Below are 27,162 nucleotides of genomic sequence, written 5' to 3' on the forward strand. Positions count from 1 at the left end.
CTCAGTTTCTACCACTGTGCCTCTCTCCATCTCTATATTAACCTCAGCTCTCTTTCTGTAACACACCTCTGTCTCTACATCACTTCTTTTCTCTGTAAACCTCTGTGTCTATCCTTCATCCCTACCGTTGTGTTGATGTCACTGCTTTCTTTACATGACATGTCTTTCAGTACTGATTCCAATTTTGCCACTCCCTCTACTTTTCTCAGTACCCCTCCTCCCCTTCACATGCTTATCTCTACCTCCATCTAACTCGCATCTCTTTCTACTTGAGCGTTCTCTTTTTCTTACCACTCACTCTACTAAACCTCTCTCCTTCTCACTATATTTTATTCCCCTACCTTTCGCTGTTTCTACCACTTTACCTAAATCTAAATCCTAATCTAACTCTCTACCTCTCTTTTTGTACCTTCCTCTTTCTACCTCGGTAACTTCCTTTCTGGCCAATTTCTCTCTCCATCTTATATCTCTCCTTACCTAGCACATCTCCCTACCTCATTTCTTTCTCTGTCTCGCTTCTCCCTTCACACCACCTATCTCGCTACGCTGTTCTCTTTACCTATCTGCCCTCCTGTCTCCTGCTCCCTCCAATTTCTCATATAAGCAGTTGGAGCTTACTATCGAGTCTGAGGACTGTACTCTTAAACGGTGGAGGGACAAGGCAGGGGAAGAGATTCTAGACAAAAATAAATCAGAGTTCATCTGCTTAAATGGTGGAAATCGTTCCTCGCAACATTGCTTTGATTTTCCTCCCACAGCCATAATGCTAATTCTGAAGGGGAATTATATCTGTTTTTAGAATACCTGGCAATTAAAGCTACAACTAGTCTTCTAAAACATTCTTCAGGTCACCTTTACTTTTCCTTCCCTACAACGAGAGGAACAGGTTGGTTCAAAACTGAATAACACATACAATAATGTAGTTGAGAGATTACAAAATTCTATATCGAAATGCAAAAATAAATTCCTTTGTCGAAGCTTGTGCATGCTTTCTTGAGGTACTATTTGGCTGGCAGGCATCAGGCAGCTTGAATTTTTGTCTGTCTTTTCATGCCCTTGTGAGGCTCTAATCATTCTACTACTTACGCATTATCCCAGTGCGCTGCGGGATAGGAGGCTGCTTTCAGAGTAGGATGGGCTGTTGTGTACTAACCATGCTTCCATGGCCTAATTCCAGTTACATTCTCCTGCAACATAGGTCTGGTTTGAACATTTTTGTCAGGACTGATATTGATTTCCAGTCTGACCCTGGCATGATTCCCCCAAGTATGAAGGTTTAACGGTTACCCAGTATTGTTTTGTATTTTGAGGACTCGAGTTATGTAAAAATGAGTTATAAATGCAAAATGATATTGTGCTAGGGGCCCCATATTATTTCTAGCCAGGGGCCCTAAAAATCCATAAAACGGTCCACCCGAGATACCCATGTCTCCGAACACTACAAAAGTGACTCTTTTTTGTTTTCGCCCAGCCTTATTAATCTAATAATATTGTTAATGGCTGGCCTGGCACAGTAATAAAAGAAGCAGGACATTGCTGGTGGATGCCTCCTTTTAAGGGTTAGGACAAGCTTGGGACTCTGAAGCTTCCTATGACTGTTATCTTTTTGAAGGGAGGGGACCCGAACCCTAACATGCATGATCTACACAAGATCCAGCTGATTGAAGGTCTCTTTGGAGGAGGCTCTACAGATCAAGCTGCATAGATGGCACCAGATATCTGCAGGGCCAGGGATAATGAAGAAACTGAAGATCAATACACTTACCTTTTCTGCCCTCACCTGCCTTCTCTGGGGTACAAAAGGTTTCCCAAAGTACCCCTAATACCGGGGTTGTGTTCCACTGGCAGAATCGTTAGAAACATGCCTCTAATGCATATAGGCCCTCATTACGACCCTGGCGGTCGATGATAAAGTGGCGGTAATACCACCAAATTATGACCATGGCGGAAAGATCTCTGAAATACAGACAATGTACCACACTTTATAACATGTCGTTAGGTCCAAGATATTCCCTTCCTGTTGAATGCCCAATTTAGGCAGAAAAATTGAGTGGGTACTCAAGATTTAAGGGATATGGACCATAACCCCTTTCATGAAATAGTCCAACACAAGTAGAAAGATGAGAACCCACATACATCAATTGAATCAGAGTCGTCTTTAATTAGAACTTTATAAGTCCAATTGAAGGCAAAGAACAAAAAGTATGTTGAATGACGAGAAATGTGATAAGGTAGATCCAATAAATTCACAAAACATAGGGTCGATTACAACAGCTGACACTTGTTTCGCCCCCTACGGTAGTTTCACCTTGGGCTTTTTCAAGGCAATATAGTGTTCATGGTCATTCATCACTTCATCATTAATCATTGGTCCGAATACCAGGGGGAGAAAATGTGTATGTTAAACGGCACGAAATTGCCGCAAGCGCGTCTTATTTAGGCGCCATCTTGAAACCGTTTCAAGAACCGACCACCAGGGCCGAAACAACAGGCACCATGGTGGTAGCCACCTACAGCCAGGCGGAAGTCAGTGTTCCACCCACCATATTATGACCCAGGAAACTGCCCCCTTTCCCGGGGCGGTATTTACGACATCAAAAGCCTGGCGGAAACTTAGCTCAGAAGGGAAAGGACTCACCATTGGAGACACAGGGAACAACCACGCCGCCATGGAACCTGAACTGCATGTCTTCCCCATGATCTTCTATGTTCCGCTCCACCATGAACACCAACGCCGGCGAAGACGACGACGGTGAGTACAACCGCCTAGCACACAAGGGAGGTGTAGGAAAGTACCATCTTCCTTGGCATGTTACCCCATTTTTACCTGTATGTCAGTATGGTTTTGCCTGTCTCAATGGGATCCTGCTGGTCAGGACCCCAGTTCTCATAATTTATGGCCTAATGTGTGTGTCTATAGTGCTTGACTGTGTCACTGAGGCTCTGCTAACCTGAACCTCAGTGCTTATGTTCTATCTGCTTTTAAATTTGTCACTGTAGGCTAGTGACTTCATTTACCGATTTCAATTGGCACACATGACCCCCCCTTATAAGTCCCTAGTATACGGTACCTAGGTACCCAGGTCATTGGGGTTCCAGGAGATCCATATGGGCTGCAGCATTTCTTTTGCCACCCATAGGGAGCTCAGACAAACCCTTGCATAGGCCTGCCATTGCAGCCTGCGTGAAATAACGCGCCCATTATTTCACAGCCATTTTCACTGCACTTAAGTAACTTATAAGTCACGTATATGTCTAACCTTCACTTGCTGAAGGTTAGGTGCAAAGTTACTAAGTGTGAGGGCACCCTTGCCCTAGCAAAGGTGTCCCCACATAGTTCAGGGCCATTTTCCGGGACTTTGTGAGTGCGGGGACGCCATTACATGCGTGCACTACATATGGGTCAATACCTATATGTAGCTTCACAATGGTCACTCCGAATATGGCCATGTAACATGTCTAAGATCATGGAATTGTCCGCTCATTCCAAATATGGTGTTGGGGAGCCAATTCCATGCATCCTGGGGGCTCCACTATGGACCCCCAGTACTGCCAAACCAGCTCTCTGAGGCTTGCACTGCAGCTACAGCTGCTGCCACCTCACAGACAGGGTTCCGCCCTCCTGGGGTCTGAGCAGCTTAGTCCCAGGAAGGCAGAACAAAGCATTTCCTCTGGGAGCAGGGTGTTACACCCTCTCCCTTTGGACATAGGTGTTACAGGCTGGGAAGGGGTAGCCTCCCCCAGCCTCTGGAAATACTTTGAAGGGCACAGTCTACACCGGTTCAGGGACCACTTGTCCCCTGCTCTGGTGCGAAACTGGACAAAGGAAAGGGGAGTGACCACTCCTCTGTCCATCACCATCCCAAGGATGGTGCCCAGAGCTCCTTCGGTGTGTCCCAGACTTCAGCCATCTTGCCTTGCAAAGTGTGGGGGCACTCCGGAGGTCTCTGAGTGGCCAGTGCCAGCAGGTGACATCAGAGACCCCTCCTAATAGGTCCTTACCTGATAAGGTAACCAATCCCCCTTTCAGGGCTATTTAGGGTCTCTTCTGTGGATTCTCTTCAGATTCTGCTTGCAAGTTTCCTTCAGGAATCCTCTGCAACTACTACTTCATCCTCTGACCTCGGATCAACCGCAGCCTGCTCCAGGAACCGCTTTAACAGCAACAAAGTATCCACAAGGGATACCTTTCCTCTGCAACTTCAGCTCCAGCCAGCAACTGCAACAGTTTCTATAGTGTGCATGCTCTGAGGACTCACTGTCTTCATCCTGCTCCAGAAGTACGGAAGAAATCTCCCATGGACATAGACTGTCCTGAGGTCCTGCTGACGCAATTTGGAGGAGGTAATACCTTGCCTTCCCCGAGATCGATAGTACCCAAGTGTACTGCATCTTCTTCACCTCCTGACGCCTCTGTGCACTATTTGCAAAATTCCTTTGTGCACAGCCTGGCCCAGGTCCCCAACACTCCATCCTGTGATGCACAACTCGCTGACTTGTTCTCTGGAGGTGTGGGACTTTCCTTTGTTGTGCTGCACCAACCGTATTTTGCACCTCCTTTGTCCCCATGTCCTGGGACTTCCGTCGGTCCTGTCTGGCATCCTGAGGGCTCTCTAAAGTGCTGAGAGCCCCCTCTTCCCTCTCACACAGAGTTGAGCCCCCAGGTCCCTCCTGGGTCCAGCCAGTGTCATTTGTAATGCACAACGCATATTTGTCGTAACCAAGGCTTGTTGGTGACTTCCAACATGAAATCACACCTGCATCCATCTTCATGTCATGGGACATCTTGTGCATCATGCAGGAACCCACTGGCATCTTCCTAGGGTGCATTCTCGCAGTCTTCTTCCAACTGGGGACTCTTCTTTTGCACCCTCTTCTGGGTTGGTAGGGGCTCCTGCCATTCCTGGAACTTCTTTCAACTTCTGGACTTGGTCCCCTTCCTTTGCAGGTCTTCAGGTCCAGGAATCCAGAAGTTGTTGTTTGCAGACTTGGTTGTTTACTGCAATATCCCAATCATGAGGTGTAGTATGCCCTAAGGAAACTTGCACTACTTTACTCCTGCTTTTCTGGGCTCTGGGGTGGGGTAATTTACTTACCTTTACTGTATTCTTACTCTACCAGCGATTCTGCATACACTACAATTGACTAGGGGGGAATTTGTGATTCGCATTCCACTTTCTTAGTATATGGTTTGTGTTGCCCCTAGACCTATTTTCTCCCATTGCATTCTATAGCATTTCCTATTGTTTGCACTATCCTATGTCTAATTACTTACCTTATTTTGGTGTCTAGTGTATATATTGTGTATAATACTTACCTCCAGAAGGAGTATTGCCTCTAAGATATTTTTGGTACTGTGTCACCCAAATAAACTACCTTTATTTTTGGTAACACTGGGTATTGTCTTTACTTGTGAATAGGTACTGTGTAACTATAAGTGGTATTGCATGAGCTTTGCATGTCTCCTATTTCAGCCTAAGCTGCTCTGCTATAGCTACCTCTATCAGCCTAAGTTGCTAGAACACTACTACTTCGCTAATAAGGGATAATTGGACCTGGTATAAGGTGTAATTACCCAAGGTACCCACTACAAACCAAGCCAGCCTCCTACAGGAGGGGGGAGGAAAAGAACAGTGACACACACATGCACAACACCGCCCCCCAACACCATATACACAACCAGCTGCATAATGTGGTGGGTGTTGTTCTGCTGGCGTAACGGTGTGGGTTTTGGATACCACTGTAGGAGGTTGGCCTGGCTTCTAGTGAGTACCAAGGGATACTTACACTCTGTACCAGGTCCAGTTATCCCTTATTAGTGTAGAAGAAGTGTTTCTAGCAGCTTAGGCTGATAGAAGGTAGCTATAGCAGAGCAGCTTAGGCTGAACTAGGAGACATGCAAAGCTCCTACTATACCACTGGTGTCATATGCACAATATAATAAGAAAACACAATACAGAGATATACTAAAAATAAAGGTACTTTATTTTTATGACAATATGCCAAAAGTATTTCAGAGAGTACCCTCAGTATGAGGATGCCAAATATACACAAGATATATGGACACAATACCAAAAATATGCAGTAATAGCAAAAGTAAGTAATGCAAGCAATGTAAAGTTACAGTAGATTGCAATAGGAGCCCATAGGTATAGGGGCAACACAAACCATATACTCCAAAAGTGGAATGCGAACCATGAATGGACCCCAAACCTATGTGAGCTTGTAGAGGGTAGCTGGGACTGTAAGAAAACAGTGAGGGTTAGAAAAATAGCCCACCCCAAGACCCTGAAAGTGCACTTACAACCCACAGAAAGCACAGAAGTCGTGATAGGGGGATTCTGCAAGGAAGACCAACACCAGCAAAGCAACAGCAGTGGATTTCCAGACCTGAGTACCTGTGAAACAAGGGGACCAAGTCCAAGAGTCGCAACAATGTTGAGAGAGGGCAGATGCCCAGGAAATGCCAGCTGAGGGTGCAAGGAAGCTGCCACCGGGTGGAGGAAGCTTGGTGTTTTGCAAGAACGAAGAGGACTAGGAACTTCCCCTTTGGAGGATGGATGTCCCACGTCGTGAAGAAGCTTGCAGAGGTGTTCCCACGCAGAAAGACTGCAAACAAGTCTTGCTAGCTGCAAGGGTCGCGGTTAGTTTTTTTTAGATGCTGCTGTGGCCCAGGAGGGACCAAGATGTTGCCACTTGCGTGAGGAGACAGAGGGGGCACCCAGCAAGTCAGGGAGCCCTCACAGAAGCAGGCAGCACCCGCAGAAGTACCGGAACAGGCACTTGGAAGAGGAGTGAACTGGACTCCACCGAAGTCAGAAAAGGGATCCCATGACGCCGGAGGACAACTCAGAAGGTTGTGCACTGCAGGTTAGATTGTCGGGGATCCAGGCTTGGCTGTGCACGAAGGAAATCCTGGAAGAGTGCACAGGAGCCGGAGCAGCTGCAAATCATGTGGTACCCAGCAATGCAGTCTAGCATGGGAAGGCAAGGACTTACCTCCACCAAACTTGGACAGAAGAGTCACTGGACTGTGGGAGTCACTTGGACAGAGTTGCTGAGTTCCAGGGACCATGCTCGTCGTGCTGAGAGGGGACCCAGAGGACCTGTGATGCAGTCTTTTGTTGCCTGCGGTTGCAGGGGGAAGATTCCGTCGACCCACGGGAGATTTCTTCAGAGCTCCTGGTGCAAGAAGGAGGCAGGCTACCCCCAGAGCATGCACCACCTGGAAACAGGCGAGAAAGCCGGTAGGATGAAAATATACAAGGTTGCAGTAGTCGTCTTTGCTACTTTGTAGCAGTTTTGCAGGCGTCCTGAGCAGTCAGCGGTCGATCCTTTAGCAGAAGGTGAAGAGAGAAGTGCAGAGGAACTCTGGTGAGCTCTTGCATTCTATATCTGAAGAATTCCCCAAAGCAGAGACCCTAAATAGCCAGAAAAGGAGGTTTGGCTACCTAGGAAGGAGGATAGGCTAGTAAGAAAGATAAGAGCCTATCAGAAGGAGTCTCTGACATCACCTGCTGGCCCTGGCCACTCAGAGCAGTCCAGTGTGCCAGCACACCTCTGAATCCAAGGTGTCAGAGGTCTGGGGCACGCTGGAGGAGCTCTGGCCACCTCCCCTGGGAGGTGCAGGTCAGGGGAGTGGTCACTCCCCTTTCCTTTGTCCAGTTTTGCGTCAGAGCAGTGCTGGGGATCCCTGAACCGTTGTAGACTGGCTTAATGCAGAGATGGGCACCATCTGTGCCCATCAAAGCATTTCCAGAGGCTGGGGGAGGCTACTCTTCCCCAGCCCTGACACCTATTTCCAAAGGGAGAGGGTGTAACACCCTCTCTCTGAGGAAGTCCTTTGTTCTGCCTTCCTGGACCAGGCCTGGCTGGACCCCAGGAGGGCAGAAACCTGTCTGAGGGGTTGGCAGCAGCAGCAGCTGCAGTGAAACCCCGGGAAAGGCAGTTTGGCAGTACCTGGGTTCTGTGCTAGAGACCCGGGGGATCATGGAATTGTCCCCCCAATGCCAGAAAGGCATTGGGGTGACAATTCCATGATCCTAGACATATTACATGGCCATGTTCGGAGTTACCATTGTGACGCTGTACATAGGTAGAGACCTATGTACAGTGCACGCGTGTAATGGTGTCCCCGCACTCACAAAGTCCGGGGAATTTGACCTGAACGATGTGGGGGCACCTTGGCTAGTGCCAGGGTGCCCACACACTAAGTAACTTTGCACCCAACCTTCACCAGGTGAAGGTTAGACATATAGGTGACTTATAAGTTACTTAAGTGCAGTGGTAAATGGCTGTGAAATAACGTGGACATTATTTCACTCAGGCTGCACTGGCAGGCCTGTGTAAGAATTGTCAGATCTCCCTATGGGTGGCAAAAGAAATGCTGCAGCCCATAGGAATCTCATGGAACCCCAATACCCTGGGTACCTCAGTACCATATACTAGGGAATTATAAGGGTGTTCCAGTATGCCAATGTGAATTGGTGAAATTGGTCACTAGCCTGTTAGTGACAATTTGGAAAGCAGAGAGAGCATAACCACAGAGGTTCTGGTTAGCAGAGCTTCAGTGAGACAGTTAGTCATCACACAGGGAACACATACAGGGCACACTTATGAGCACTGGGGCCCTGGCTGGCAGGGTCCCAGTGACACATACACTAAAACAACATATATACAGTGAAATATGGGGGTAACATGCCAGGCAAGATGGTGCTTTCCTACACAACCCCCCCCAAACGAAGGTCAATAAGACTAGTCATGACCTGATGAGTCTTCATTGCATTGGAGTGGGTACTCCCCGGTCTATGTTCCACTGTATAGTCCATCCCCTGTAGAGATATGGACCACCTCAACAATTTAGGGTTTTCACCTTTCATTTGTTTTAGCTAAAGTAGAGGTTTGTGGTCTGTCTGAACAATGAAGTGAGTGCCAAACAGGTATGGCCTCAACTGCTTCAGTGCCCAGACCACAGCAAAGGCCTCCCTCTCTATGGAAGACCAACGCTTTTCTCTAGGGGTCAACCTCCTGCTGATAAAAGCAACAGGTTGATCCTGGCCCTCAGAACTGAGTTGTGATAAGACTGCCCCTACCCCTAATTCAGATGCATCAGTTTGAACAATGAATTTCTTGGAGTAACATGGGCTTTTTAGGACAGGTGCAGTGCACATGGCCTGTTTCAGCTCCTCAAAAGCTTTCTGACAGCTAGCTGTCCACAATACCCTTTTAGGCATTTTCTTGGAAGTGAGATCATTAAGTGGGGCTGAAATGGAGCCATAATTCTTAATAAATCTCCTGTAATACCCAGTGAGGCCTAGGAAGGCTCTCACCTGGGTCTGTGTTGTAGGGGGAACCCAATCTATGATAGTTTGGATTTTCCCCTGAAGTGGTGCAATCTGTTCTCCACCTACCAGGTGTCCCAGATTAACCACTCTCCCCTGCCCTATCTGGCACTTTGAAGCCTTGATAGTGAGGCCTGCCTTTTGCAGGGCCTCCAAAACTTTCCACAGGTGGACCAGGTGATCATCCCAGGTGGAGCTAAAGACAGCTATATCGTCCAGATATGCTGCACTAAAAGCCTCCATCCCCTGCAGGACTGTATTCACCAACCTCTGAAAAGTGACAGGTGCATTTTTCAAACCAAAGGGCATTACTATGAATTGGTAGTGCCCTCCAATAGTCGAAAATTCAGTTTTTGCTTTAGCATCCTCTGATAACTTGATCTGCCAATACCATGCAGTCAAATCAAAGCTGCTTAGATACTTGGCAGATGTCAGTGTATCTATGAGCTCATCTGCCCTGGGTATAGGGTGAGCATCAGTTTTTGTTACCTGGTTGAGACCTCTGTAATCTACACAAAACCTCATTTCCCTTTTTCCATCTTTTGAGTGAGGTTTTGGTACAAGCACCACAGGAGAGGTCCACGGGCTTTCAGAGTGTTCAACCACTGCTAGTTCAAGCATTTTCTGAACTTCTTGTTTTATGCAGTCCCTGACATGGTCAGGCTGCCTATAGATTTTATTTTTGACAGGCAAGCTGTCTCCAGTATCAATTGTGTGCTCACACGAAGATGTGGTGCCTGGCACAGTTGAAAAGAGTTTAGAAAACTGACCTAGGAGATTTATGCAGTTGTCTTTCTGCTCAGCAGTAAGACAGTCTGCCAAAACTACACCTTCCACTAGAGCATCCTCTTCTGTGGAAGAGAAGAGATCAGGGAGAGGGTCACTCTCTTCTTCCTGTCCCTCATCTGTTGCCATGAGCAGGGTGAGATCAGCCCTGTGACAGTAGGGTTTCAGGCGACTGACATGGAGCACCCTAAGGGGACTCCTGGCAGTGCCCAGGTCAACCAAGTAGGTGACCTCGCCCTTCTTTTCAACAATAACATGGGGTCCACTACATTTGTCTTGGAGTGCTCTTGGGGCCACAGGCTCCAATACCCACACCTTCTGTCCTGGTTGGTACTGAATCAGAACAGCTTTCCGGTCATGCCATTGCTTTTGGAGCTCTTGGCTGGCCTGAAGGTTTTTACTGGCCTTTTTCATGTACTCAGCCATTCTGGATCTTAGGCCGAGTACATAGTCCACTATGTCTTGCTTAGGAGCTTTTAAAGGTTGTTCCCAACCCTCCTTTACAAGTGTTATGGGACCTCTTACAGGGTGCCCAAAGAGGAGTTCAAAGGGGCTGAAGCCCCCTCCTTTCTGGGGTACCTCCCTGTAAGCAAAAAGGAGGCAAGGTTACAGGACATCCCATCTCCTCCTGAGTTTTTCAGGGAGTCCCATTATCATTCCTTTGAGAGTTTTATTAAACCTCTCTACCAGTCCATTTGTTTGTGGATGATAAGGTGTGGTGAATTTGTATGTTACACCACATTCCTTCCACATGGCCTTCAAGTATGCAGACATAAAGTTGCTACCCCTGTCTGATACAACCTCTTTTGGGAAACCCACCCTGGAAAAGATTCCCAGGATGGCTTTTGCCACTGCAGGTGCTGTAGTGGTCCTTAGAGGAATTGCTTCAGGATATCTTGTGGCATGGTCCACTACCACCAAGATAAACCTATTGCCTTGTAGACGGGTCTCATCGCCCTCGTCTACGGACTCTACGGAATGGCGCCTTTCGCGCGCCTTGTCCGACACCCTTATGCGTTTCCATGGAGACGCGTGGACGCCGGACGGAACATCGGCACCGGATTTCCGCGTGGCTGAGGAACAACAAAAGACGGACTCACAAGAGAGGAGGGGGGAGCTCGCGAGAGGAGAGGAGCGACGGAGGAATGGAGACCAAACACCAAGAGAAGAAAACGCCGGAGCCGAAGCAGAGGAGAGGGCGGCACGCCGGACGAAAGACGGAGCAGGAAACAAAGACAGCGAAGGAGACAAGCCCCGCCACGACCCAGGAGGGTCGTGGCTTCACAAGGTACGGTCCTTGTTGAGGGGACAGCGGTATTCTGATAATAACAATAATAAGGATAAAAGGGGAGGGGTTGAAGGAAAAGGGGCACCGGGGACGGAGCAGTAAAGGGTGACTAGCTGTGCTAAGCACTTAAAAGCCGTGTGAGACCAATTAACCCTGAAAACTCCCTACCACGTCCTCACAAGGGTATAACCCTATACCTGCACACCCTAACACACCGGCCTCAATACTTTCTCTTCACTCTCCCTCTCCCTTACTAACCTAACCCGAAAACCCCCCACACAACGCCACTTACCAGTTGTCCTGTTCCTGTCTTCTTGTTTTTCCGGGACCACGCGTGAGAGAGAGACGCGACACAGGAGTCCACCACGACCTAGGAAAGAAGGAATAAAACGGAACATTAAAACAAGAAGACCCTACGGGAAGCAATTCCAACAAAAAGGACATTTGTATGATTGCACTATACGAACAGTTTAGACTACAACAAACAATAAAATAAAAAAACCTTTTTATTGGGTTTCCCCTATAAGACGGGTCTGAGTCCTTTGTAGTGCCAAGTCTTCCACATGCCTGAAGCAGTAGGAGAGTCAAGGGGGCCAACTATGTCAACCCCTACCCTTTCAAAGGGAACCCCAACCACAGGCAGTGGAATAAGGGGAACATTTGGGGTGCCACCAGTCTTGCTACTGGCTTGGCAGGTCACGCAAGATTTACAAAAGTCTTTTGTGTCCTCTGACATCCTAGGCCAGTGAAACAGGGGGACAAGCCTTTCCCATGTTTTAATCTGACCCAAATGTCCAGCCAAAGGAATATCATGTGCCAGAGTTAGGAGGAACTCTCTGTACTGCAGGGGAATAACCAATCTCCTGGCTGCTCCAGGTTTTGGATCCCTTGCCTCTGTGTGCAAGAGGTTGTCCTCCCAGTAAACTCTATGTGAGTCACTGACATCCCCATTTTGCTGTTTGACAGCTTGCTGTCTTAGACCTTCTAATGTGGGACAGTGCTGCTGTGCCACACTCAGCTCTTCCCTGGCAGGCCCCCCTCCACCCAAAAGCTCAGCAGTGTCTGCTGCCAGCTCATCTGGTGAAGGTTCTGCACAGGGAGGAAATTCTTCTTCCTCGGAAGTAGAATCATCTGTAGAGGGAGGGATAGTGGGTAGGGATTTACCCTTACTAACCATAGCTTTAGGGAGCACTTGGTCCATTGTTCCAGGATCCAAGTCACCCTGTCCTTTTTGCTTTTTGGCCTGAGCCCTTGTCAAAGCAAAAATATGCCCAGGAATGCCCAGCATTGCTGCATGAGCCTCCAACTCCACTTCTGCCCAAGCTGATGTCTCTAAATCATTCCCTAGTGGACAGTCTACAGGTAAATCTGAGGCAACCACAGCTTTCGTTGGACCAGTAACCCCCCCCAGTTGAGATTGACAAAAGCCGTGGGGTGGCTAAGAGTGTTGTTATGAGCGTCTGTCACTTGGTACTGGTGACCAAGTAGGTGTTGTTCAGGGTGTACCAGTTTCTCTATTATCATGGTAACACTGGCACCTGTGTCCCTGTAGGCTTGAACCTCAACACCATTTATTAGGGGAAGTTGCTTGTACTTATCCATATTAAGGGGACAAGCAACCAAGGTGGCCAAATCAATGGCACCTTCAGAGACTAACACAGCCTCTGTGGTCTCCCTAACAAGACCAACCCCAACTAAATTACCAAAAGTGAGCCCAGCTACTCCTTTGGATTGGCTATTAGTAGATTTGCTCCCACCACCACTGCTATTACTAGGGGAACTAGAGGTTGCAGTAGGGGTTGTGGTAGTGGGAGGTTTGGTGCTTTTCTTTGGACAACTGGCGTCAGTTGTACAATGGCCTTTTATTTTACATAAATAGCACCAAGGTTTTTTTACTTGATTAGAAGTGGATTTGGACCCACCACCCCCACCAGAGTGTTTTTGTGGGCCTGATGAAGACTCATTTTTTGATTTGTCCCCACCCTTGCCTGAAGACTTACCATCCTTCTTCTTGCCATCCTTGTCACCCCCTGTATGAACTTTTCTGTTCACTCTTGTTCTGACCCATTTTTCTGCCTTCTTTCCCAATTCTTGGGGAGAGGTCAGATCTGAGTCCACTAGATATTGGTGTAACAGATCAGACACACAGTTATTCAGAATATGCTCTCTCAGGATTAGATTGTACAGGCTTTCATAGTCAGAATCTTTACTGCCATGTAACCACCCCTCCAAGGCCTTCACTGAATAGTCAACAAAGTCTACCCAGTCTTGTGAGTACTTTTTTCTGGTTTCTCTGAACTTAATCCTGTATTGCTCAGTGGTTAAGCCAAATCCATCCAAGAGTGCATCCTTCAAAACTGTAAAATTATTGGCATCACTTTCTCTCACAGTAAGGAGCATATCTCTACCCTTTCAATTGAAAGATAGCCATAGGATAGCAGCCCACTGCCTTTGAGGGACCCCCTGTACCATACAGGCCCTCTCAAGTGCAGCAAACCACTTGTTAATGTCATCCCCCTCCTTGTAAGGGGGAACTATCTTGTGCAGATTCCTGGAATCATGCTCTCTCACAGGATTGCTATCAGGAATACTGCTGCTGCCACCATGGGGTCCTAACCCCAACCTCTGTCTCTCCTTCTCTAAGTCTAGGGATTCCCTGTCTAGAGCCAGCTGTTGCTGTTTAAGCTTCAGCCTGGTCTCTTCCACTCTCAACTTATTGAGTTCCCTTTCTAACATTTTGTCATCAGGGTTGGTGGGTTGGGAATGCTTTGACACAGAAGAAATATTGGAATGAACAGAGGGAGACCTGTCCCTAACAACTGACACATACACTAAAACAACATATATACAGTGAAATATGGGGGTAACATGCCAGGCAAGATTGTACTTTCCTACAACCACCAGTTTATTACTGACCTTTGGTGTGGTGGATTTGAATCTGTGGCTGAATACTGACCGATTGTTATGTGTGTGTCATAATATGGTGAAGGGATTTCCGCGGCAGTAAGTTGGTGACCGTCAGCGTGGCGGTAAGTGGGATTTACCACCAATGTGTATTGAGTACCATAGTTCCCATGATATTATCTTTTAAATGTATGGCTGGACACTAGTGGTAAATACTACTTTTCAGTGGCTACTGGTTGAACCCTAGGCTCCACAGGTGTTCCCAGTTCAGTATGTGCTCATGTCACCTGAAATGTTTCCAAATACGGGGCACTAAACTTTGGTAACCCTGTGAGATTCGGCAGTAGGCATTGACCTTCAAATGTCCCTCTTCAAGATCTCCAGAAACATTAGCAATATTGTGGGAACATTCTGGACCTAAATGTAGGGCCTGATCACAACCTTGGTGGAGGGGATTACTTCATCACAAACGTGGCGGATATCCAGACCGCCATATTACAAGTTTCATTATATCCTATGGAACTTGTAATATGGTGGACAGTATATCTGTCACGTTTGTGATCAAGTAATCCCCTCTGCCAAGGTCATAATCAGGCCCTTAGTCCCAGGACACTGAAGGAGTGTGCCTCCTAGAATCAGTTACCAAATGTTTTAGCACTAAATGGGCACCAAGACTTTACTGATATCATCTTCACACCCTACAATCTTATGTTGGACCTCCTTGGGAACCATAAGCTATTTGAGTGGTGAAAATTGGGGTTAAAAACTACTTTTGGATAGTTTTGGATGGAATAGCTGCTGCACAGTCCCAGTCTCAACAAATTGTCTAGTCTTGCATCCAGACCCTGAATCATTAGAGCAGAGGCCAGACAGATCATACTTAAATGCATACTGTTTTTATTTCTGGTAAGCATCTCTGCCCCACTGATTGAGTTGTTTGTTTAAATCACTTTAGTAAATTCAGTGAGTCCCGAATCTGTGCATGACCAACCAAACACTGCCTCAAACATTGAGGGTACTCTCATCTTCTGGTTTTGTGCATGCCGTATTTTGGCTACCCTATTTAATACTTAAGTGTATAAGGTCCAGTGTGTCTCTGAAGTTGCAGCAATGACTAGACATTAGTTTATTTCCTGGTATTTTTGTGCTATGCAGAATCAGAATTTATACTGCTAATCACCTCCTAGAATACGCCGAGACGGCTCGATTTTGCTACCCCATGAGAGTTAAGTGCTCAATAAGAATAACTGAAATTAATGGGAGTGCAATGGCATTGGTGGCCATGAGTCATGAGTGGTTAACTAAAGAACCCACATAGGAGACTGACCAGAAACCACTGACTTCTGTAGAACCACAAGAAATGTCCTCGCACTCACTCTTCAATGTTTGCCTCACATTTAAATTTTAATGTTTGCAGCCAGAGTGATTATTGCTCTATTTAATACATTTCTAATGCTGCTTAAAAACGTTTCATAATAGTTTTAATAAACCAAAATGAATAAACTGATAAGATTCGAAAAGATGGAAGACTCATCTCCTAAGTCATGAAGTCCCAGCCCAAACACAATATTTTTGTCTCTTGAAATTTCTGTCAACATGACTATTGTTGACACATGCACTTCTTGAAAACAATAGCTTTGCCAATACAAATGACACTGCTACTAAATCTGTGTGGCAGGTGTCTGGAGATTCATTATAGTCATAAACATAACTACCAGTGGCACTGCCGTAGATCACAACTTGATGAGTTTGGCAGGGAGATTAGGTGTGTCTGCTTCAGCATGTTGGTGAATCAGTAACAGTATCTCAGGTTTCATTCTTAGGTGGTCATTCAATGTCACTGGTTGATAATTGTCCTGCATTTTGGCTCACACACTCCTGACCTCTCGATAGAACAAACAAGAGAGCAGCCTGTCAATGAGTCCAACTCTCATTCCTTTGACCCTTCATGAACTATAAAGAGATCCTGTCAGTGGCTGGGAGGGAAGAGCTTTAGCACAGGAGTCCTGCATAATGCAGCTTTAGGTGGGGTAGGATTAAAGAAAACATGTCTCCTGGTACCATGCCTTCCAACTAGCTCACAAGACCACAACTGGGTTGGCAGTGATTCTGATGGCAAGTCTAAGGCAATTCCAAGGGACTACTTCTGCCAGGAAAATGTCAGTGTGTTGTAAGTCTTGCACCACTTTAGAATAAAGCGGCTGATTTAAGAAAAAACAACGCCACTTTCCTTGCGCCCCTTAGCGACCCCCTACCGCCACCATGTGAGCACCATATGTTACCTTGTGCTACAAATTCCTATAAACAGATTCTAATCTGTTTATAGGAATTTGTAACACAAGGTGGTTTTGACTCCAAGGGCACAGTAACATTTAGATTTTATTCCAACTTGGAGTTGAGGAGTTAATCAATAATGGTGCCTGGTGACGTACACTTTAGTCTCAATTGTTACTGGGGCACTTCTATCCTGCCATTACTTTAACTTACTAGATAAGTAAAATTACTAGAGAATTCTACAGTGCATTAGACTAGCATGCTATCAGTGTTATACTAATATCATTAGACAGAGTGGACACCATAAGGTCTACTACAATGAATGAATGTGAAAGTAATGTGCTTAATGACACACATTTAGAAGTTCATGTAATTATTTATTGTAAAAAAGAATGGCAATTAGATGATCCTTAGGGCAGGACAAATATTTCAATTTGAACACCAGAAGGTATGAGGTTTCTAAAAAGCATGCCCAGTTTTAGAAGTCTTAGGTGCAAACATTTTGTTGTTTAAATTGTACCTCTCTTGACTGTGACTCTGGTCTCTGCCTTACATTCAGGTAACATTATTTAAACAACAGTCAGTAAGGTTCTTTATCACTGTGCTAATCTCAGAAAGGGTTTGGGAGGTGAGAATGTTGATTATGATATGGTGTGGTTGTGTGACCTCACTTTGAAATAATGGCACAATTATAAGGTCCAATCGCGTTCGCTTGTAAACCCTAGCTCAGTCCTAGGTAGCTGTGATTTAGAACAGCCAGGCTTTATCAAAGTAACAAGTGTTAAGTATGAAGAAGTACCAAAGCAGTTGAATAAAAAAAAAAAAAAAACAATAAAAAATTCAACACCAATTTCTAAAAAAAAAAGGTTATTTTCATCTTTAAATTAAAACCTCAAGGGCAAAAATCCATTGGAGGGTTTTGGAGATGTGAATTTTTAAGGAAACAATAAATCACAGCCTTTCACTCAGTGCAAAAAACCATTGAAATCTACGGGGAATTTAGGGATAGGTTAGCCACAACAAATATCTTGAAAATGGTTGAAAAGGCCCATTTGTTGGGACTGGCTCCTGGGTCCATAAACAAACCACCATAGAAGACAATGGAGTGCTCCTGATGCAGGAGAAACATAATCGTGAAAATGCTTAAGGATGCTGAGTCAGAGTCAGGGGGTTTCCTGTGGCCAACCCTTGGTCTACAAACATAGTGTGGTGACTTTGGGTTTTATGTTTGGGCTGATCTTGGGTGACCAGGGGTTGATGTCACTCAAAATGGCATTGAAATCCAGTCAAAAAACAGTTGCCAATGGTCTACTCGTCACTGGTTACAGCAAAACCAGCAGCTCCCTTTAACTGGCAGTAACATTCTTGCTGGGTGACCAAACTGCACTCTGACAACTCTCCTGGGTCTAGCAGACTCAGGAACAATTGCTGAGGACTGATGCTCGGTCTCCCAGGATGCACTTTGGCAGTTAGTGGTGATCAGGCGCTCTTGGCTATCAACTAACCGAGGCAAGCTTTTTCAGATGTTATGGCCCTGTCTCTGTAACATGGTATGAGATACCACAGGCACAGTCTTTTCTTTGCACGCCATGGTGCAGTATCTGCAGTCCAGTCTTTGGTGAAGCCTCTCTTTGCTGGGTCCAGAGAGATACAGAGCAGTCCTTCTTTGGTCCTCTCTAGTACAGACACAATCTGAGGTCTAGGTGCCATTGGTGCCACTTATATGCCCAGTTGTTGCCCGTGTGAGATGAGGCAACCACTAGCCAAAGGACTACCAGGTTCCCTCCCGCTAAGTGATGAATTCTGGCAAAGTGTGGCATCTGGCTAGCCCAGAATGCACCATTCTGCCCACTCACAACATGGTATGTTGAGCTCTTTAGCCCATACCTGAGGGGTGGCTACCTTGGGGTTACAAACCCATGCAAAAAACAGTTTGACAATGGCTTTTGCTTCTCTGACAAACATGCCAGGCTTTCTGCTAAAACAAAATAGCAGTTCCTCTAGTGTGTGACCACCATTTTCCCTTCAAAGGTGGCTTCTCCTTTGAGGCTCGCCTTTTGGGCTCACACCCTGTTTGGCCTTTCGGCCATTAGGAGGTGTTAGCGGATCAGACCTTTATAAGTAAACTTACAAGGGGAATGCAAATAGGTGGATTAATCTTTTGACTCGCAATTAAGAAGTTCTTTCTGTAGCTCCAGTACCTCATCAATAATCGATACACAATAATCAACAATCATTAGTAATCAATAAAATCAATAATCAATGGAGTCAGTAATTATCATGCACCATGACATTTCAGTCATGAATAACCACACCTTTAGTAAAGTTTAGAATGTTTATTTCCCTATATTAACAATGCTAAATTCATGTAGATTAATCTCAAAATCAAATGAAACACATACAAAAACAACACTGGTTGTCCAAAGTGGCGGAAGAAAAGCAATCTAATCAAAGCTTGTACTACAATTCATTCTAGAGTTACAGTGCAAATGAACAGCAGAGTCAGCTGCATTAACGAGATGTAATACATGTAGTTAAACAGAGGAATCCATCAAGCATTTGTCTTTTCCATCATAAGTCAGAATCCTCAACTAACCTCAGATTAGCATCAGCATGTTGGGCTTCAAGCAAAACAATTTAGCATCACAAATTTGGAAACCATCTAACTACAATAGAGTCATAGATAAAAACAGCGCAGTTGGTACCTAGAAAGAAAAAGTAAATATGCGGAATAATCATATTCCAATTTATAGCTAACCTCGGTATGGGTCAGCAAAGCAGAATCAGTCTTTATCCTCAGGACATCAGTCGATCAGCAAGGCATCAGACTCTCAGTCAGGAATATGAGCCCAATGTCGGTATGAATGCCTCTCCCCTAAGATCTTGAATCTCTCCTAAAGTTCTACCAACAATCTTCTAAAGTCTGCTACAGTCTTTTCCCTCTGCGGCGTTTTTTATATCAAAGTCACCTAAACTATTCCCTAATTTCCTATTGGTCAGTTAATCGTATGGTCACACTCTGTCTAATAACACTACTATACCAAATCTATGAATTCTAATATTTTTCCATTCCATACTGTTGATTGGTTCATCTTACGATGTTCTCAATATCCTGCTGGTTAGGTAACAATATTGTTCCAACTTCCACTCTAGTCGGTATCTTCATTGTTCTTGTCCTGGGAAAGTCAGTCTCACACACATTACACATAAAATGTTGTATTAGCAACAGCATCATCTCCTAGCAGTCGGTTCTCAAGAAAAGCTTCCGTTAAGCACATTAAACAATACAATGGACATTTCACTGTTTAATTCACTTTGTCAGCATTTTTATTAAACCCTAAGAATGACAGCTTCTGCATGAGGCCTGGCAAAATAGGCCAGGACACTCGCTAAGTTAAGGCCTACAATTATTAAAGTTTAAAGCATACTTAATAACTCTTAATATGACATATTACTGCATTAGTCGAACATATATTCAACATTTCATAAGTATTAATCATTGATTAGTACATTTCGTTAACATTGGTGGCCATTCTTCGAGGTCAAATTTTCAAATGTGTGCATTATTTTTTCCACATTAGTTAATTGTCTACATAAACCCATTATTCAAAATACATAAACACTCATTATTAAATTGTATTAAGGACACCTTTGCTAGCAGAGGTCACATCTCCTGCCCTAGCCAAACTTTTGTGTTCCATTCTGAGAATCAATCACATCTCCCCCAGGAGGGCAGAGGGATGTCTTAAGGACAACAGCTTGTGTGCAACTGTAAACAGTCATTGGAAGACTTTGAGCAATGAAGTGGCAACTTTCTAAAGTTCTCATTAGTGTGAAAGTTGCCTTAAATTTGACTTGAGCAACAGGTCAGATTTAATGCAACTTGATATCTTGAAGTATCATATTTAGGAGTCCCATTCAGATGTTAGCACTATTGAGTTTTTAGCGTGTAACCCTGCACTCGCCAATGAGGGTACAACCCTTTCCACAGTACACACAACAATGTAGGGTTTTACTGTCAGAACATTTGAAGCACACGTTCTACTCTTTCAATATACAGCACCCTGCCTTAGGGGTTGTTAGCCCTGATTTAGAGGTGACATATTTATTGAAAAGGAAGATTTGTGGTTTGCCATTACTTTAAATGCAAAATTGAGTCAATGGTTTAAAACTGTTCTGCCATCCAGCAATGGTAATCGGGAGTCATTATTTGCTTTGAACACACTTGTGGTGGGACAATAAGTGTTGCAGATAACGAGCAACACTTTAACTTACAGGCCCGGAGCACACTTGGTACCGTATATCAGGGACTTATAAGTAAGTGAATTTATGCCAATTGTGTGTGAGTGAACTAAACATGCTCTTTTGAAGGGAGAGAGCACTGGCATTGAGGCCTGCTTGGCTAGACTTAGTGCACATACAGAGTCGAAAAAATCCAGCAGTATCAGTCCCAAAAATTGGGGTGATCGTGCAGAAAGAAGCATCTCCTTACACAGGGACACAGCTCCTCCCAAAGATCTTCACCTCTCCATATCTAGGCCCCTTGTCCAGTGCCTGGGACAATTACACATTCCACTACAGGAAAGTCATTAGCAGTGAGGTGCCCCTGGACATTAGCAGAAAGGAACCTTTGGCTCAGGAAGCAAAAATGTTAACTTTCTAAAAGTGTCATTTTCAAAATAGTAATATAAAATCCGACTTGACCATTAGGTTGGATTTTAAATCCTTAATGAGCCCTTGAATCACTCGTCTAGCTAGTCTCAAACTGAAATAATGCATTATAAGGAGTTATAATGTTCCATTGCTTTTCTGTGGGAGGGCCAGCATGGCCACAGCGAAAAATGACTTTGGAGATTTTTCACTGCCAGACCGCATAAAACATTAAATATATATGTACTACATTTTAAAGACCATGCGACTTCCTTATGAGCTAACCATTGGGTTGAATTATAAGTATTAACATAGAAATCCTAAGCCTGGCAAAAGGCTCATTTTGTTAGGTCAAATTGGCAGTTTCAAACCGCATACACAGCCTACTATGGCAGGTCTTGGATATATTTGCCATGCTACTTAAGTTGTTGATAACATGAATGCAGGATGTTAGAAATGGGGTCTTTGGTTGACAGTCAGGTTACCGCCTGTTCAAGCAAGGACCCTCACTCTAGTCAGGGTAAAAGAGAATTACCCTCAGCTAACCCCTGCTTTCCCCCTTGGTAGCTTGGCAGAGCAGTAGGCTTAACTTCAGAGTTCTAGGTGTAAAGTATTTGTACCAACACACACAGTAAGTTAATGAAAACACTACAAAATGATACCACACCAGTTTAGAAAATTAGGAAATATTTATCTAAACAAAACAAGACCAAAATGACAAAAATCCGACATACACATGTCAAGTTATGAATTTTTAAAGATTAAACTCAAAAATAGCGCTTAGAAACACAAAATCCTTCGATGAGGTGTTAACACGGCGTCGTGACGGAGTCGTTCCCAACAAACCGACACCAGCGGTGCCGGACACGGAGTCACGTAGACCCCCAACTACAGTACCTTTGGTGAAGAGTGAAAACAAATTGATGCGTGAAGTCGGGGATTGCGGTGTCTGTGCGAAATGTTGAATCTGCGCACTTCGAGCGGCATCAGTCACGACGTGGTGTGGCGACTTCCATGGAGTCGGGGAGTTCAGCAGGGCTGCAGCGGCGTCGGGCCTGCGAAGGTCGTCGCGTTCCAGTGAAGATCACGGAATCGGTTGCAGACGGTGTCACCAGATTCAGCAGCGCGTTGGGCCGAAGTCGTCCGAAGTCGATTTCCTTGGATTTCCATCAGCTTTCCTTTCAAGGGCCCAGGGACTGGATAGGGCACCACTTGTCAGAGCAGGAGTCTCTCCAGAGACTCCAGGTGCTAGCAGAGAGAAGTCTTTGCTGTCCCTGAGACTTCAAACAACAGCAGGCAAGCTCTAAATCAAGCACTTGGAGATTTCTTCACAAGATGGAAGGCACACAAAGTCCAGTCTTTGCCCTCTTACTCTGGCAGAAGCGGCAACTGCAGGATAGCTTCACAAAGCACAGTCACGGGCTGGGCAGCACTTTTCCTCAGCTCTTCAGCTCTTCAGCTCTTCTCCAGGCAGAGGTTCCTCTTGTTTCCAGAAGTGTTCTAAAGTCTGTGGTTTTGGGTGCCCTTGTTATACCCAATTTCTCCTTTGAAGTAGGCCCACTTGAAAGTAAAGTCTCTTTTGAATGTGAAATCCTGTCTTGCCCAGGCCAGGCTCCAGACACTCACCAGGGGGTCGGAGACTGCATTGTGTGAGGACAGGCACAGCCCTTCCAGGTGTAAGTGACCACTCCACCCCTCCCTCCTAGCACAGATGGTTCATCAGGAAATGCATACTACACCCCAGCTCCTTTTGTGTCACTGTCTAGTGTGAGGTGTAACCAGGCCAACTGTCAAACTGACCCAGACAGGGAATCCACAAACAGGCAGAGTCACAGAAATGGTATACGCAAGAAACTGCTCACTTTCTAAAAATGGCATTTTCAAACGCACAATCTTAAAATCAACTTTACTAAAAGATATATTCTTAAATTGTGAGCTCAGAGACCCCAAACTCCACATGTCCATCCGCTCCCAAAGGGAATGTACACTTTAATCAGATTTAAAGGTAGCCCTCATGTTAACCTATGAGAGGGACAGGCCTTGCAACAGTGAAAAACGAATTTAGCAATATTTCACTGTCAGGACATATAAAACACATTACTATATGTCCCACCTTAACCATACACTGCACCCTGCCCTTGGGGCTACCTAGGGCCTACCTTACGGGTGCCTTACATGTAAGAAAATGGAAGGTTTAGGCCTGGCAAGTGGGTACACTTGCCATGTCGAATTTACAGTTAAAACTGCACACACAGACACTGCAGTAGCAGGTCTGAGACATGATTACAGAGCTACTTATGTGGGTGGCACAACCAGTGCTGCAGGCCCACTAGTAGCATTTGATTTATAGGCCCTGGCACCTCTATTGCACTTTACTAGGAACTTACTAGTAAATCAAATATGCCAATCGTGGATAAACCAATCAACCATACACTTTACACAGAGAGCATATGCACTTTAGCACTGGTTAGCAGTGGTAAAGAGCTCAGAGTTCAAAAGCCAACAGCAACAGGTCAGACAAAATAGGAGGCAGAAGGCAAAAAGATTGGGGAAGACCCTGCATAAGCAAAAAAGTCCAACACAGGAACTCAATAGTAGCATTTGCTTTACAGGTCCAAGGTACATAAAGTACCATATATTAGTGACTTATAACTCTATAAAGGTTTGAATTATATGGATGGTAATTTTACCATGTTTACAAGGGTAAGCACAAGCACTCACTGTTTAGCAGGAGTAAAGTGCACCAAGTGATATGGCAAAAAAAACTGGGTTCAGCAAAAATAGGGTAATGAAGGGACAAAAGTGGGGGAATACCAAGCAAAAGATGGTAATTTCTAATACATATTCACTAACATCTCACCTAGCCAGCGATATGCTACTGCTATACAATATAGAGCCCATGGTGCCACAAATATCATGCAACATCTCACTTAAATTTCTCCCAAGCTTCCAGACAATTCTTAATAAGGAGAATGCAGAAAGAATTATCATACTTAAACTCCAAATTCTTGACAGAGGAGGTGGATTTTCAAAGCTTCTTTGAGTTTCTAAGCTCTAATTGATGATGAAGAGCTAAAGGAATTGAGTTTCAGAGGAAGGAGTCTTAAAAGTGCAAAGCTCTCTCCCACAAATGTTTTGTAACAGGCTGAGAGTCATGTAAGACTCTGATGGTAGGAGGCACTTTTTTGTAGCATCTATAGCACTTAATTTGTTCAGGCGGTTGCAGGGGAAGGGTCCTGGCACTCAATTTTGGGGACAGGGATTTATTTGTTGCAATCAGACCTTGACCCTGAGCAAGAGAGACAACGTTAGAAAACTTAGAAAGAAGTGGAAAGAGAAACCTATAAAGATAACAGAGACAAAAAGAAGAAATATGGGTTAAATAAATCCTACAAATATGGGATAAAGAGACAAAAAGTGTTGATGTGGAAGAAAGAGGCATGAGGTACAATCAAAGCTAGACAGCCTTGGTTTCAGCAATCCTGTCATTCTGCAGACCCATTGATGGATTCCTAGGAAAAACCTGTGCCTTGGCTCTATTTATTTTAAGAAAAATTATGTACTGCAATTAAGCATTACCAGACAGACATATAAATGTAACAAATAAATACAACTTAAGACAGTAATGGTGCAAGAATTTCCAGCACTACGGGTAAAATAACATTTTGCCAACTAAAGTGAAAAAGTGAAAAAAATAATTTTTTACTCCTGTTCAGAAAATTTGCATCACTAGTAAATTGCACCACAAGACCACTGCCCTGCCTCACCTAGTAAAAACACACCAGGCTTGTATTATCAAAAATGTGCACTTCACTTAAAGAGACATGATAGACAGCTGTCTTCACAGTTGTTTTTGGGTCTGGCCTGGAAGCAGCTGAGCTACTCACGGGTATCATGCAATGAAAAATATAATTTAAAAAATGTATACATATATACATACATAAAGGGACTTTCGGTCAGCGGTGTTCATCCATTGGCCTGTGCAACTGCCATTCATCTTTTGCTTCTCCCAACTACAACACATTGCATGAGGCAATGGGTCCACCTACTTCAGCAACTGGCTGCCTTGTACTGCGAGTGATGACATTTTGCCTGATCATTTGTGAACATTGATAACGCGTCCAGCCCTTATAAATTTCCCTGTACCTGGACACGTTGGAGGTCGGTGAACTTTTTAGCCAAGTTGGGCTCTCCTAATCCTAGAATAGTCGGATCACTTAAATCAATAATCAATGACTATTGTAATCGATAGCCGATACTCAATTAATAGATCAAAATGACACATTAGGAATCAATAACAGTTGGTATTTCGACGCACCATGACCTTTCAGTCATGAATAACCACACCAGTTTATTAAAAGTTAGTGAGTTTATTTCCCTATATTAGCAAAGCTAGCACAATGTATATAAGTCTCAAAACCAAATGATATATGTATACGAACATTACTAGCTGTCCATAGCGGCGGAAGAAACGCAATCTACGCAACATCTGAATTATAATGCACTCAGTTATAGCAATGCAAATCACTAATATAAGCAACTGAATTTGACTAATTTCATACATCGGTCAGCATAACAAGATTTCAATTTAACATGGTGCGTCAAGTGAATACCTCGACTAACCTCTAATTAGCATTGGCATGTGGGGCTTCATGCAAAACGAATTTAGTCAACACAGATTTGGAAAACTTCTAGTTTGGGCCCTATCAAAATAGCAGTTGGTACCTAAAAGGAAAAACACAATGCATAATACAGTTATCCTTTCATAATTACTAAATACAATCAGTACTCAAGAAAGTCTTCGTCTTTCAGGTACCGGTTCGATCAGCATGGGGCAGATTTCAAAGGGGCAGAGTTAAGGGCAAGTTTCCTTGCAGCAGCAAGGAGAATGGGGCAAAGTCACTGCATGGGCAAGACGGGGCAGATTAAAGTTAAAGTCTCTAGGGTGAGAATTCTTAAAGTCTCTTTCTCTGGAATAGAGAAAGGGGCATCAGGATGTCGTCTAAGATGACGTCTGGCATTTGGCTTCAAAGATGGCATCAAGGAAAATGGCTGACTTCTCTTTGTCCGGTGGGTTTAAGTAAGAAACATTCCAAATTCAGCAGGGTTCATAGGGTGGCTTCATTGGAGGGTTCATAGGGTGGCTTCAATTTGACCAATGAATAGAGTCTTTCTCCTAGTACTCATTTATGCATACATTGTCCTTGGAGCCTTGGAACACAAGTTGCAACAAAGTTTGCCAATTATTTCGGTATCAGTGCTTTTATTGTCCGCACCTGCAGAAACTGACCTTGTATCAAAGGGGATGAAACCGGCCTAGCACGAAACCTTGGAGATAAGTGTATTAGTCATCTCTACTGGAAAAATACAGAATAATGTCCTTTTAAAAGTGAAAAACCACGCAGTTGAATTTGAGGCCGGCGACTAGGCCAAAGCCTTTACTAAATTTAAGCTAAGCATAAAACAGTTTCAACAAGAAAATCATAGAACACTTTTGAAATTATGACGGATTACTACATTTGTCAATTCTTCATGATTAATTAAGCTTGTTTATAATAATGGCGAACTACTCCGAGGGCACAATTTCCCACGTACATTATTTTCTTTACTAAAATCACACTGTATTATACGATTTTGGTTACATGATATATGAATATATGTTGGTCCTTCTTTTTCTGCGTCATCAACATTAACCTAAAAGAAGTGCAGTTTAGTGTCTGTGCTGGTCCAATACTTTGACAATCGTTTTCCTTTTTGTTACTAATCCTTTTTTGTTTTTCCTAATCTTCCGTGTCTTCAGATTACAGCAAATTAAAGCGAATATTACATTTTCTCCACATCTATAACAATCACATTTTCCTGTGATATGCATTAATACTTAAAGGGTTTTGTATACTTGCCTGCTGTGAAGTACCAACA

The 27,162-nt window shown here is 44.4% G+C and overlaps 1 protein-coding gene across 2 annotated transcripts in view; it reads left to right on the plus strand.

Annotated features, from left to right (window-relative positions):
• Positions 1–27,162, plus strand: part of SPHKAP (SPHK1 interactor, AKAP domain containing) — a 1,657,471-nt gene that overhangs the window by 1,039,520 nt on the left and 590,789 nt on the right. The gene's annotated exons all lie outside the window — the stretch shown is intronic.

This window comes from Pleurodeles waltl, chromosome 11, assembly GCF_031143425.1.
Source record: "Pleurodeles waltl isolate 20211129_DDA chromosome 11, aPleWal1.hap1.20221129, whole genome shotgun sequence".
Classification (NCBI taxonomy): Eukaryota; Metazoa; Chordata; class Amphibia; order Caudata; family Salamandridae; genus Pleurodeles; species Pleurodeles waltl.